General features: G+C 28.0%; 1 long non-coding RNA gene across 1 annotated transcript; it reads left to right on the top strand.

The window, feature by feature from the left end:
• On the top strand, window positions 1-6410 carry LOC139424931 (uncharacterized). Its single transcript, XR_011636057.1, has 2 exons — window positions 1-4119; window positions 4218-6410. It is a non-coding gene; the product is annotated as an uncharacterized lncRNA (long non-coding RNA).
• The last annotated feature ends 7396 nt before the right edge of the window (window positions 6411-13806 follow it).

Raw genomic sequence — 13806 nt, forward strand, 5'->3', positions numbered from 1 at the left:
TACTTCCTCACATAACTACTGACATTTTTCAAGCAGTTAGCATATGGTAAAAAATGTTTTAAATTTCTTTTTAAAAAAAATGCTGCTTTTAACGATATAAGAAAGTCAGGTAAGCTTTTGTTTTACGATAAGAAACCATACAACTTTATTGTGATCATTTGTTTACCTATCTTTAAGTTATATGAGATGAGTCTAAACATCTTTTTAAACTCTAAATTTGATTGGAAGTTTAAGCTTAATAAAAATATATTCAGGCCCATCTTTAAGTTATATATGAGCCTAAAAATCTTTTTAAGCTCTAAATTAGTGTGGAAGTATTAGACTGATAAAAATATGTTCCGACCCTTCTAAAATTGCAAAAAGAAAGAGGGAAACAAATTTCACTATGCAGAATGGTATCAATTTAATTATCTTGTAGCCAAAGTTTCGAGATCAATAAAAAGCTTCAAAGACCAACCTTCTCACATCATTTACTACAACGTTTTTCAAAAATATTACAAAGGTTCTAACCAAGTGTTTCAAAGGTTAAGCCAAATGTTAAATGCCAGGATTTGTACTAGAATTCTGTTGAAAAGTAACCATGTTTGTATATTAGTCTGTTTTTCATTTTGACGTTTGGTAGTTACATCATTTATTCCTTCTCCTTTTTTCTATGGCCCACCCAATGAAAGGAGAACAATAGCTGTAATATTTTATGGGAAAAAAATGATATTTTCCCATGATGTAGATTGTTAAAAAAAAAAAAATCACACATTTTTTGCTGTGATATAAAATTATCAGTATCTTCCTTTTATGCTCAATGAGTTCTTTTATTGCATGATTATTGACAGGTATACTAATACAAGAAAATAAAGCATTTTCGAAGAAAATTTAATCGAAATTTTATAGTTTTCAATACATTTTCTTAAGATTGCAAATAGATTAAAAAACTATTGAATATTTCTATTGAATAGTCTAAACGTGTTCTAAGACTATAACTGTCAATGTTTATTTCTTTTTAAACAATGACAATTTTGTATGATGTTTATTTCTTCTTGTATATATAAAAGGCATACTTTTTTGAACTGAGAGTATTTTATTAATAGTTTTTGATATTCATAATTATCTGTTATTTCATGAAACATTTGGCTAAACTTATATTTTTTCTTTCAGGAAGATTAGTTGTGGATTCTAAAAGTAAACGTAGTGTGAAGATTCATAGCTGCTCCTACTGTAGTTACACTACATTTAATAGTGGTAACTTAAAGATGCATTTACGAACTCACACCGGAGAAAAACCATATGCCTGCTCCTTCTGTGGCAAGCGTTTTGCACAAAAGATTACTATGTTGTCACACGAAATGACTCATACAAAAAAGCATTCCTTTTACAATCCACTAGAATGACATTGTTTTATTCTCTCATGTGTGACATTTAAATATTAATACTTTTATCATTTTTGTTTTCTATGTTAGATCTCTGTTATTCTATACTTTGGTTTTAGTTTTTGGTAGCTAGTGAAGGAAACAAAAAAGCACGAAAAAGGAAAATTGATTAGATTTTATAAATCCAAAATATTATTTGATTTAAAATTATTATTTTTTAAGCAAAATTAGCTCTTTGTTTTTAATTCCCTTAGTCGGGCCAAAAACTGTATAACCCCAATCACTGTATATATGAAAATAATTTGTAAAAAAGTCTATAACATTGTATTAAAGTTACATGTTGAAGGACAAGCACTTGTTACGAGTTTTCTATAATTTTTATAATACTACTTCTTTGTTAATAATAATGCTCTTCATTTACTAAATCATGCTTAATACTTTATTGTGAATAATACTTCCTAAGAATTTTGATAATAATCCTTAATACATCTGATTTATATTAATAATAAAAGTGGGTATTAAGTCATATGTTTTCATTGATATGAAATTTAAAAAAATTGCTCAAGTATGCAAAAATTTTCAGATCTTGATACTAAGCATAGTAGGATTTTTTTTCATATTTATATATATATAACATCAAAAACATTTTTGAAAACTCAATTTATGTTTGCACTAAGTAGGACTTCCACAGTTCAGAGAAAACCTAGATGTCAAGGAATTTTATTTTGACTCTAAAAAGCAGGGAAAGTTTTATACAAAAACCCTCTTTTTAAAAAAGAAGAAAAAACATTTTTATGCAAAACTGTGGAAATAACCAGTCTTATAATTGTCAGTAATAGTAACCAATTCTTGAGATTCTATTTAAATAATTATTCTAACATCAATTACATTTATTTGTTTTACAAATACGACATTTTAGTGAAACTTTTCCATGTGTCCATCTTCATTCAATGATATTTTTTTGCTCACAAAATCTAATGTTTGTTATTACAAATAAAGAAATCAAAGTGTTCCGATAACAAAATTGCACGGCATTTGTAAAATATGGTCTAGATTTATACTGAGATGTTTTTCCAAATACCTGGAAAAGTCACGCGAATTTTTTTTATGAAATTAGGCGGAAACCCTGCAAAGTTAAAGCATGAATGCCTATTGTAGTTATACAGTAATGTAACAAGCGTTTTACGCATGAAAATTCTAAACTATCAATCGAAATGACTCATGCAAAGACACAGTCATTTTTCAGTCCACTAGAATAATATTATTTATGTGTGCACTTAAAACTTCAAAAAAATTAATCTTTTTTATTTTATTAAGCAATAATATTAAAGAAATGCATTTTTAATACTGTGCTTATATGAAAATCGTGCAATTACGTTTTTGTGGATAGCTATATTTTCAAGATTTTTTTAATAAAATTGATTACCCTAAAACTTCTTTATCTCTAATAATACTAAGTGCAATGGAATTTTTTCTTTGCTATATGTTTATGACATAGTTATATTTAAAAATCTTTATGCTGGTTTCCAACATAAATGCTTATTGTACTTGTACTTATACAAAAAATTCTATTATATAAGCAATTTTTGCGGGCTCTAAGCATTTAGTTATGTAAAAAAAATTTCTTTGAATTTCTTATTTAAATATTTTTCTTATGGATTATCAGATCTCACAAATTAATGGTTTTAAGTATAATAAAGTATGTGAAAAATAAACTTTTATTGTGCAAGTAGAGCATAAGTGAATCTTAGAAAAGCCATTAGTATGAATTTTAATAATAAATTATGATAATCTTATATGCACTGAAATTTCTCTAAAATATGTACTCATTCAGATTTCTTCTTAGTGGCATTTTGCTAATGTGAAAGATAGTTTTGTTTGTTCATTTTTGAAATTAATGTTTTACGATTTTCAAATTCCTCTCTAATGTTTTTTAACCAAAGAAGGTTTATGTTAAATTTGAATTGTGTTGCAGGTCTTCTAAAAATAGTCATGATTTGGTAATGCCATGTCAAAGCTAGGTTGAAATTTATGTAACTCTGTAAAAATAAAAATAACTGAGTTTAAATTTAAGCGGTTTGACTAAAATACAAACAGCTAGGTTGTAAAGGAAACAGGCTCAGTAAGAACTGATAACAGTTACAACCATGGATGTTAAATATTTCTCATTCCATGTTAAAAAATCAGCATCTGCAGCATTCAAGTTAACTCAAGAAGACTCTTTGAAATCAGGCGCTGAACTAGAAACATTCTAGAAGCATGGTAGTTTAATGATGTGTTGACATTTTTAGACAGCCCTTATGTATCAGCATTATTAAGAAACACAAGATCTTCCAGCCTGTTCTTTGAATCAGAAAGACTTTTCATCTCATAAAGTTGACTTAAGCATTTTTTAATAACAAAATTCACTGTTTGTCTGAATCTGCACTTGAGTACAGCATAATGGATTAAATTTATAGCTTGTAAAATAATTTTAAATAGTTTTTATTAAAGTTTTATTAAACCACTCAATATTTTTCTGATTCTTGTAAACCAAAATCAAATCAGAATTTTTTTTTTTAACTCTCCAAGTGATATGTATTATTTGTACATACTGATTATTGTTTAATTTTTTTATTATAACGAAGATAAATTTACCGAACTTATACTGAATTCAGAGAAAAATCACTCAATAGTCATATGGCCTATTTTTCTTTAAAACTTGTACAGAAGATAAATTGGGAATATCTTTAATGTGTTATACAATTTTTTTTAGGTAAAAACATGTTATGTTTTCTTATATTTATCATTGCATTTTATTGAGATCTTATTTAAAAAGTTATATTAAAGTTGATTATTGTTACTTTCTCATAGGTAGGATTAATATGCTTGACGGCACAAAGAATGGTAGAAAGTTTCGCCAATGTCCCTTCTGCAATTACATCACCTATCATGGTGGACATTTAAACAGTCACCTGCGAACACACACCGGAGAGAAACCATATGCTTGCAGGTTGTGTGGCAAACGCTTCTCTCAAAGTGCTAGTCAAAAGACACATGAAAGACTCCACTTCAAGTAGCAGTGATGCAAATCTCAGTTGTAAAAAATTAAAAGTACCTTTCTTTTGATTGATTTTGCAGGACAGCAATTTTTTTATGTATATTTGTTCTAGAGTATTATAGTCTGCCACGTTATATGAGTTCTTTATAATGCATCATTTGGTTGTCTGTCTTGATTGATAAAATGACTTTTATATAATAGTCATGTTTCATTAATAAGAATTGTAAACCAAAAGGACTCCTTTTTGTAGTGGTCGGTTTAAAGCCAAAAGTACCTATTTCTTCTGGTAACAGTTGGTTGAAAGCCAACAGGCAACTAAAAATATTTATTACTTTCACTCCATTCTTGATTGAAGCGATTTGAAAGTGCTAAAATCACGAAACTTAGTAAATAATTTTGTTTAAAGTTATTACAACAGGATGACTTAAAAATACTGTTACAATTGTCAAATAATTTCATTGTACGCATATTAAATAGAAAATGATAAATACACAAATAAAAGCATAAATGGAATTTTCCTTGAAATTTTTTTTTTCAAATTGACCACTGTTGTTTCCAAAGACAATCTCTTACACCATTGTCCGATGGCAGCATGAATCATTTTAAAAGGTAATTTGATTCATGCAATAAAGAAGCCCTGATAGAGTCCAAACTTCTGCTTTGTTTATCATTATTTTATCTAGCAAATCTATATGCTTAGCATTAAGACTCTAAAGTTTACCAGACACAATAGTCTAAAAGATTTAGATTGGTTAATGAAAGTGGCATTTGGGGCATTTAAAATGGAGCCTAGCCTGTGTTGTTTGGGCTCAATTCTTGTTCTGAAAGTTTTGTACACTTTGAACATTTCCATGTATATCATCTAAAGTTGCTGAATATATATTATTATTTTTAGCATTATAACTTCGTTCTGTTGAAAATATTTTCTTATCGGAAAAGGTTTTTCTGTTAACACTTTGGCTACCATGCCAGTTCAGCAATTCCTTGCATCTTTGTTACCTTTTTAATTTTTCTGCAGTAGTCGAACTTTGCAATTAACCCAGGTCTTCATTTAATATAGCTTGCATAGTTCTACAACTTACACTCTCTTCTGCAGCCATTTTACTAGCAAAATGTTGTGGGTTTCTTCGTATCTTTTCATGAATTCTTTTAATGCCCTCTTTTGTACGAGCTTAGCATGGACGCCAATACCTGGGTTGATCTTTACAGCTATTAGTATACAGTAATCTGTTTATAGGTCTATATATAAATGTTCCATTAACCAAAGAGATTTTAATTGCTTGAAGATTTTACCTGCAGTAAATCCGCAATTGAAAAGCTGTTTAACCATTAACCTTTTCGATTCCATTTTTAAACTGATTCTACTTATTTTGCTTTAAACAAGAATTGTCAGCACTTATAAAAAGTGCCACTCACAGAAATAGAGAAAGTGCAATTGTTTTACCGCACAATTAAAATTAACTCCTATTTTTGGAGTATTACACTATTTTAATAGCCACTCTGTGATACTTGATTTTGCAACAGAGATTGTTTACATACAATACTGTAATAGATAGTTAAAGCATTAGTAAAGAATACTTTCTATTAAACAACTACTTAACTTAATTAATATATGCTCTTATTGCAGTCATTGGCCTGAAAACTTGATTCTAGATGCTAATCTAAATGTGCCACTGGCTTGTTATTTATATTATTTAAAAAAGCTCACAAAATAATTTAAGTTGGAAACACGTAGGAATGATGTGGTTATGGCTCTTGTTAATCTTATTCATGTTTTAATGTTAACCATTTGAATATATGTTTCTTCATCCATAAACCAGAACTGTAAAATGTTTGTAAAACATGTCGAAATGTTTCTTATAAAGTTACTCATTTATAAATGCAGTTTTTATCTTCATCCTATTTATAGCGAAAGAAGACACTTCTTAAATATTTAAAAAGTGTCTTGATTCAAAATTTTGTAAGCTTATTCTGTTTGAAATAAAATATTTTTTCATGAAGTTAAATTTGTTGATGGAATTTTTATTTGTAGTTAACTATTTGACTACATTTCTATGGGTTCGGAGGAATATAATGATAATCCATGAAAACATTTCAGATCCAGAACACAATGATTTCCATTTTAATAATAAAATGTTTTTTTTTTTATCAATTCTACTGTTATCTTGTAGAATTTCTGAAAACTTAAACAACTTTTCTAAAAACAATGATTAGGAATAGTTGAATATAAAACCTTAGGAAGTAGTATGGTTTATTACTAAATTGCCTCCTATGTTTCTATTGTATTATGTAGAGTTTTCTTAAAGCTTTATCATTGTAATATTTTAATTTTAGCATTCCTTTTGTTTCAGATGTGAACTGTATTGTTAGTGGAAGAAGACTTAAGATTTTTCATTGCTCTTATTGCAACTATTGTACACCTCATCAGAGCAATTTAAAGAATCATGTCAGAACTCACACTGGCGAAAAACCATTTGCCTGCAAGATATGTGGCAAAGGATTTATACAAAAAATATCCCGGCAATGCCATGAAAAGATTTGTAGCTTATTTTTCATGCAAAATAAATCTCTGCAATGACGTGAAAAAACTCATTAGTAGATTACTTTTTACTACCTCTCAGTTAAATCCCTCTTCACTGCTCAACTTGGACAACTTAACCTTCTGAACGTTCTGTTTTTGCATTAAAAAATCGCTTTTCCCCATGTAATTTACTAAAAAGTAGGGCGAAGCAAAGATATTGTAGTGCAATTTTTTCCATGGGCTCAATGCATTGAGGGTTGGACTCATTAAATTAGATTTTTTTAAATATTTATAATTGTTTAGCTTAAATTATTTTTGTTTTGTCTTTTTTTTGCATTTTGAAATAAAGAAATAAAATGTTTTTGTTTGAAAGCAACATCATAATTTGCTGTCTCAAGATTGATCTTTAAGGAGCTTTACTTTTTGATAAGTAACGAAGTCCACAACTCGGGACACAAGTGACCTTTTCTGTTCCAACCTTCCTACTTTGTTCCTCAGGGGGTTTGCCTTGGTTTGGCAAACACGGGTGCCACGACCCCGAGGTACCCCAGTGATTATTTCTTCTTTTTATTTTCATTATTGTTAGACTTTGTAATAATTTTGGCACCATGCAATGTCATAAAAGTTTTGCTCAGTATTGCATATTCGACTCTTGTACCAATCTTGTGATCATTCTTGTCGTAATTGGTAAAATCATTTGCTGCGAAACCATCTTTAAATATATTCTGCGATTATTAAAAAGATTCCAATGTTTTCTCCCTGTGTGTGACTTACTCTGTTACTGAATTTGAATTATGATGCTATGTATGTCATAGGTAACACTTGTTCTGGTTAGCTGTACTTTCGCAAACATTTAGTTATATTGCAGCTTCTGATTCAAATTTTCCTTTGATTGCATTTATTCGGATTAAGCTATACTTTCTAAACTTAATTACAAGCATTTAGTTATAGTATAACTTTAACTTAATGACAAACAATTAGTTATAGCATAACTTTTAGCTCAAATTTCCCTTTGATAATTTGCTTATGATGTATGATTTGCTTATAGCTCATTTTCCTTTGATAATTTGGTTTTTATATTTTTTTTCCAGCACACTGATGATATATAAGAGTGTCCTGTGATTTTTTTGATAACTTTTTGTGAAGCAGTATTATTTTCTGCTATTGTAAATTAGTTTATTTTTAACATTTTATTTAAAATAAACTATGTATTGTTTTTGTGAAAGATCATGTTTTTCTGTATGATTATTATGTCTTAAAATTCCTGTCTAGTTTAACTTTAAATTATTTTTAATTAACTTTGTGGATGATTGTGCCCTCTTTCTTACAGAATTAGTTTATGTGGTTGGTAGAAGTGAAAAGCATTACAAAAGGAGTCATCAGTGCCCTTATTGCAATTACTCTACAGACCACAGTGGCCATTTAAAGACTCATTTGCGAACTCACACTGGAGAAAAACCATTTGCCTGCTCGTTGTGTGGCAAGCGTTTTACTCAAAAGAGTACTATGCTATCACATGAAATGACTCATGCAAAAAAACATTCATATTACAATCCACTAGAATAATATTGTTTCTTATGTGTAAAAGCTTAAAATTTTTTTTCATCATTATGTTGTTTTTCTTTCACTACAAAAGTTTAGATTCTGTTTATATATATTATGAGTAATTAAGTAAGTATATTTCAAAGGTTTTAAGAATTATACTGAAAATTGATTATAATAAAACATAATAATCTGAAATAATTCTAAGTATAGCTTTATTTTCATTTGGTTGCATGCATGTGACATTACAGACTTCTAACATGAATGTTTATTGTACTTGTACAGTAATAAAGCTGCATTTTTGGAGACTCTAAACATTGCTTTATGTAAAAAAAATCATAACATTCTTTCAGTTTTCTTATTCAGACCTTTTTTTTATGAATAATCAAATTTCACAAATTTATGATTTTACTCATAAGAAGTATGTGAAAAATAAAGTTTTTAATATGTAAATAGGACAGAAAAAAATCTTAGATAATAAAATCTTAAAAAAATGAATACAAAATTTAATAATAATTATATTTGCTCAAATATCTCCACCTTTTGCTAATGTGTAGTATCTCTATAACTGTATTTAAATTTTTTTAAAGCTGTATCTCACTAAGGTATAAAAGATCTGGTTTTGGGTTCATGTTTATAATTAATATGTTCTGTTCCTCGCTTTTCTATTTTTTTTTTTTTTTTTTTTTTTTTTTTTTTTTTTTTTTTTTNCTGTTCCTCGCTTTTCTATTTTTTTTTTTGATTTTTTTTTTTTTTTTGGTTTATCAAAGAAGGATTATGTTAAATTTGAAATGTATTTCTTCCAAGTCTTCTGTAAATAGACATGATTAGGTAATGACGTATCAAAACGTGGTTGAAATGCAGTATACTCTCAATATCTCGAACTTCTATATCACGAAAAAATTTATTATGTGAAAAAAATTTTTTTTTCCTGTGACATTAAATGACCACCTAATGTTAATTTCATTTCCTATTTCGAACAGTTTCTTCTGAAAGCCTTGTTACGTTGAATATTTTTCAAAATAGAAAATGAATTTTTTTGAAAAAATCACAATGTAAGTTTATTTTAAACCAATTCTTTTCTATTTAATGCATAATTATTTTTTTCTTAATTTTAAAAATTATCATTGCTTTATTTAGACTTACAGTCAACCATAATTGCATGCATAATTATTGGTAGTTATTCTTACGTTTCATGACTTTACTTACTTTACTTATTAATTTTAGTAATAAAATACATTGTTCGCTTGAATCTAAACTTTTGGGACATCTTGTAAGTGCAGCATATTGTTTTAAATGTATATCTTTAAAGGTTTTAAGTAGTTTTTGTTAAAGTTTTATTAAACTGTTTAATGTTTTTTTTTCTTTCTTATTCTTGTATATCTGTCTCAAATGGGATTTTTTTTTACGCTTCTAGTAATATATTTGACTCTTAAATGCTGGTTATTATTTCATTAATTTGTTTTAATAATATAAAAGACATAAATTAGCTAAACTTATACTGAATTTGAGAAAATAGCTCAACAATTATAAACATTTAAAAGAAATGTTCTTTTTTGTGTTTAAAAGATATTTAGTTTATGTTGGTAGCATTAATTTTCATGACTTCTGCTATTATAACTGGCTTTCTTTTCCTTGGTCTACGTACACTTAAGTATTTCACTTCTAATGTTTGATATATCTCTAATTGCATTTCATTTATAAATATTTTAACCTCAATAAGGCTTCTCGCTTTAATGAGGTATATTGTTGTCAGTAGGACAACATTCCTGCCCTGTATAGTGAAGTGATGACATATCTGCTTCCAAGATGCCGAAATTCAGTATTTTTAGTGATGTTTTCATTATTTTAGTTATAAATTAATTGTAAGTGTTTAAAATTTGTTTTAGAAAGATTTAATTGGCAATATTGTTGCTTAAAAGAAGGTCTTGAAACAACTTAGAATTAAGAAAAACACCTTATGTATGTTTAAAAAAATAGTGTCAAGACAAGTTTGCAATTAAAGATAGAGCCACCCCGATGGCCACTGAGAGCTAAATAAGTTGTTTTCATCAGACATACTTTTTCTGGACAAATCTAGTAAAACTATGATTTACTTGCAGAGTGCACTTATTCGGGAATCTCAACTTTTTACTAAAAAGCTAATTATGTATTAAATGCTAGTATTTCAATTGCCAATAAAATTGCAATTTTTCCCCAGCAAAAATTTGTCAGTTGGGTATAATTCAAATCAATGCTCTCAAATACAGACATCAGAATTTTATATTTATTTATTATTTTAGAAAACTAGTTTTTGTTGCTGTTTTATACATCAATGAAAATCTTTATATAATTTATAAAAATACAGCAGTATCCACAGATACATTGATTTTTTTTTTATTAAACTCTAATTCATATACTTTTTATTATGAAAAGCACTTATTTCTCTTTAAAACTTGTACAGATTATAAATTGAGAATATCTAAAATTCATTATTTAAATTGTTTTTTTTTTTAAATATGTTGATGTTATCTGATTATAATCATTGCTTTTATTGAGATAAGTTTTATTAAAATTGATATTTTACTTTCTTACAGAAAAGAATGTGTTTCTTGGCACAAAGAATGGTAGAAAATTTCGTCAATGCCCCTTCTGCAATTATATGACCTATCATGGTGGACATTTAACCACTCATCTACGAACTCATACTGGAGAGAAACCATATTCATGCGAAATTTGTGGCAGACGTTTTTCACAAAAAATTGGCAAGATGCAACATGAAGTGATTCATTTGAATAAAGTTCCGAAGATCAGAGTATCAAAGGAAGAATCGAAAAAAATTTAAAAAGTTCCGAAGATCAGTGTATCAAGGAAAGTATAGAAAAAATTAAAAAAGTTCCGAAGATCAGAGTATCAAGGAAAGTGTAGAAAAAAATTAAAAAAGTTCCTAAGATCAGAGTATCAAAGAAAGTATAGAAAAAAATTTCAAAAGTTACAAGGAAAACTAAAAAAGAAATTTTAGCCAACTGGCAGTCCACTAAAAATTTTATTCTTTTTCCTCTGTTGTGTAATAATTGTGTTTCTATGCAACAAAGTTTTATTAGACTTCAATGTCGTATACGCTTTAAATTTGTGGAAGTCGTCAGAAATATAGTTAAAACAGTTTCTCTTTTTAGCAAGGAAATGAGAACTTCGAGAATCAAAGAAGGTGAACTTAAAAGAGAAATATGGTGTTAAAGATCAGAGTATCAAATCTACTGCAAACCATTTTATAGTACAGTGAAACCTCTCGGGAAGAAACCTCTCTGTTCCACAGTTAGATGGTTGTTGATTAAGGTTTCTCGCTCTTAGAGGTAATGTCCATTGACTTCAAAATTGTTATCAAAAACACGTGATTTTTCGCAAATGATTTTAATTTTAGTCAGTGTCATTTTTTGGTGCGGAATCGCCTATTTTGTTGGCATCATGAAAAGAGGTATCAGTGAATAAAATTTAGCTCTATAAAAATGATCCCAACTGATAAAATTACGTGTGAAATCAAATTTGCCAATTATTAACGATAGAGCTTTTTCAAATAAACAATTATGTTTTTCGTTTAAGTTTGTATTTAATTTTATATCAAAAAAATTAGTTAGCTTTAAAGAAAAGGTTTGTTTGTTTGAGATGCTTGTTTTTTTCTAAAATGACTTTTTTTTTCTAATTTAACTTCCTACTCTAAAAGTAAATCATTGATAACATCGTGTTTAGTGCACTTTGACTGCAACATGAGGTTGTATCCTCATAAAGAACTCTTTAAATAAGAGCATCACTCAAATATTTTGAATAAATTTTCTGTGAATTGAATACTTCATACAAGTCTGTGGAAAGAGTTCCGTGTCTCTCGAAAGTGGTCGTAATTAGAGGTGGTCTTTCCTGGAGGTTTCACTCTAATTTTTTATCGAACTTAAACGAAGGAAATATCTCGTATTTGTTTTAAAAATGCCCCTATAATAATTTTAACTGGACAAACAGAATAAGAACTGCAATAAACATTTTTAACTATTACTAAAAGTTCATAGTGCAGTTTACAGCATTTGTTTCTCATTAATGGTTTGAAGTATAACTTGGCAATTTTATTTGAGATTGGTGCAACCTGACTTTTAAGTCTTCAAATATATTTTCTGCTCTCATTTTGGAAATAAAAATATTTTCCCCTCGGTTTTTCAGCTGGTGATGGAATTTTATAATAATTGTTTTCTCATTTAGTCATCCAAAAATTATATTGAGACTTGACTTTTTTCTACCTGACTTATATACAGTTAAAGTTCAAACCACTGTTCGTGCTTCTTTTTTCTTGGATATATCGCATTATTTTAATGACGAAATACTATTTTCTTCAATGTTTATAATATCCGTTTAGATCGTTTTTTTAAATAGCTGATTCCCGCCTGAAAATCGTTTGGGAATTCACTGACATTTGACAAAAAATATTCTCGACAGTTACTCCCGATGTCAATGTAGAGGAAGAAAATGAGGATTTGTTACTCTTTGGAAGAAACAGCTTCAAACATCAGGTTTCGATGTTTATACATCAATTGATGTCGGTTCATGAACTGAGTAAAGAAGTGCAAAGCCATGCCAAGGAAAACAACTTACTTAACCACAACCAGTGACAACATTTGCAGAAGACCTTCAATCCTTTGAACCAATGAGGAACTTTCTGTATTTATATGAACTTACAAAATGTGGATTGCAATCTGTTACAAATCGCGAAAATTAATTGTTTGTGTATGTTCAAATCAAAATTCCCAAATATTTAAAGCAAATAAATTTGTTTATTCATTTTCTTTTAGCTCATAAATATTTTTGCTTTAGGCTCATAATTTTTTTCCAATTAAAATTTTTGTAAATATATTAACTTTTAAGTTCATTAGTTCTTTTTATTTTTCATACATTTCCAAGTCATAATTTGTTATTTGAAATTAACTTGCATTTATTATTTTCCCATATCAATTGTTTGTAAGAAGCTTAAGAAACGATCGATCAAGAAGTTCATCTGTATTAAAAATAAAATCTCTGCATCTTAAATTTGCTTAATTTACCAAGTCTTAAAACTCAGGCTTTCATTAGAAAGTCCGAATTGCAATTATAGAGATTTTATCTTTTTGTAATCTTAATTCCCTGAGTTCATTATACGATATTTTCATTGCTACATCTTTGTATTGTCAACAAATTCTTAGTTATCTATCTATTATAAAAATGTGTGGTGAAAAATGAGATTTACTTCATTAGTTTTTTTTTATCTGTGCTTAAAATATTTTATGCAGTATATGCTACTTTTGTGTATTTTCTAGTTAAAAAATAATTATGGAGACAAATAA

This window comes from Parasteatoda tepidariorum, chromosome 2 (genome assembly GCF_043381705.1).
Source record: "Parasteatoda tepidariorum isolate YZ-2023 chromosome 2, CAS_Ptep_4.0, whole genome shotgun sequence".
In the NCBI taxonomy this organism is placed as follows: Eukaryota; Metazoa; Arthropoda; class Arachnida; order Araneae; family Theridiidae; genus Parasteatoda; species Parasteatoda tepidariorum.